Here is a 2,060-nt window from a genome sequence, read left to right on the forward strand (position 1 = left end):
TCTCCATAAGAATGATATAAACGCCAGAACATATTTACCAGGATTTTTTTAAAAACCCTGTTCACACATGATCTCTCACTAGTAACTTACTGGTAATTTACCAGTGAAGACTGTATGTGTGAAAGGGGCTAAATGCTTCCTCTAAATATGCTGTGAATTGTTAAATATGCTGTGAATTGTAATTGTGTTACATTCAACTGAGATTTGTAACGTAAATCATTTATAAACCTTTGCCAACACAGGAGAATACATCAACCTACGTCTTAATAGGCCATTTAGTGTAAATCATGATTTAAAAATAAAAGTTTGCATGTGGCCAAATAATAAAATTGACTGGATTAAAACATTGTTTAATCATGTTGTGAAGTGAAATGTCACCAGGCCATTGGCTCCCTCTGCAGGTATTTGATGTACTTAAATTGGTTATGTTTGTATTATGTATAGACATATTACATTTTGTATTTTAACAGTCGAGCAACAGAGAAGCACAGCAGTTTGTAAGTGTTTTGCCTCGTTTTCTCATTAGACTACTGTGTGATCGTCATTGCTGTTAGGGTAAGAACGATGGAAACATAGAGAATCAAAAGAGAAAAAGGGGACAGGTGAGGAGAAGGGAATGAAAGGGGAAACAGCTGAAAGAGATAATGAGCAAAGGAGTGGATGTGTGTGCATGATTGCGTGAGTGAGTGTGCGAGTGTGTGACCACAAGAGGGAGACAGAGAAAGAGGAGAAGAAACCAGGATCATGACAATTGCTATGAAAGTTTGGATTAAATTGTGTGTCTTACCCTGGTAAATATGTGCTGAAAGTGGCACTTGGTTTTGTGTTTGCCTATTGTGGGACTGCCCAGTTTCGGGCTGCTAAATAGTGAGGCGTGGCCAGCTGACTTCAATCACAGGTAATCAGGCAAATATAAAAGCGTTAGTATACACCGCGGCATTGGTCGCGGCAGCCCTCGTGTGAAGCCTCCTCGTGTAAAGACCATCGAGTCTACCTGCGCGACTCCCCCGAGCAAGGACACCGCACTTGAGTATTGCTTTTCTCCCCTTTCTTTACTTTTTGTATAGCTTGTTCTCAAATACCTATTTCGGTCAATTGTAGTCACTATGTGCTTTCACATCTCTACGATCACTACAAACACTCGGAGAGCACGCAATGTACATCGCAGGAAAGCCTATCCAACAAACCTACGCCATGTCCCTCTGACCTCTACTACTATGCTCTCTATTCTAGTTGGTCTCTGGAACTGCCGGTCTGCTGTTAAAAAAGCAGACTTAATTTCTTGTATTGCTACTCATTCCGGTCTCAACCTCATGGCACTGACAGAGACTTGGATAAAACCTGAAGACACCGCCACTCCCACAGCACTCTCTACTAATTTCACTTGTTCCCACACTCCTCGTACCACTGGGAGGGGTGGAGGTACTGGTCTCCTTATATCAAAAGAATGGAAATTTCATAACGGTTCATTTGAATCACATGCCATTACTGTAACCTACCCTGTTTAAATCCACTTTGTGGTCATTTATCATCCCCCAGGTCAACTGGGAAACTTTTTGGAGGAGTTGGATGTGCTGCTATCAAACTTTCCTGAAGATGGTACTCCTCTGGTACTGCTTGGTGACTTCAACATCCACCTAGATAAACCCCAGGCTGACTTGAAAACTCTGCTCGCCTCATTTGATCTCAAGCAAGTGTCTATTACAGCGACTCTAAAATCAGGCAACCAACTGGACCTCATCTACACACGCTGTTGCTCCTTGGACTCTTCAGTTGCTCCACTGCACACCTCAGACCACTTCCTCATTACTGCTAACCTAACACTTACTCCTGAAGCAGCACACACTCCAACACAGGTCACCTATAGACGGAACCTACACCTACTCTCTCCATCTCACCTATCTTCTGTGGTTTCATCCTCGCTTATTGCACTCTCTCAGTTTTCAGCTCTGGAAACAGCCAGTGCTACGGACACTCTTTGCTCCACTTTAACATCTTGCTTGGACGACTTTTGCCCACTGTTGTCTAGACCAGCACGTACCACCCCATCTGCCCCCTGG

Source organism: Carassius gibelio, chromosome B4 (genome assembly GCF_023724105.1).
Source record: "Carassius gibelio isolate Cgi1373 ecotype wild population from Czech Republic chromosome B4, carGib1.2-hapl.c, whole genome shotgun sequence".
Classification (NCBI taxonomy): Eukaryota; Metazoa; Chordata; class Actinopteri; order Cypriniformes; family Cyprinidae; genus Carassius; species Carassius gibelio.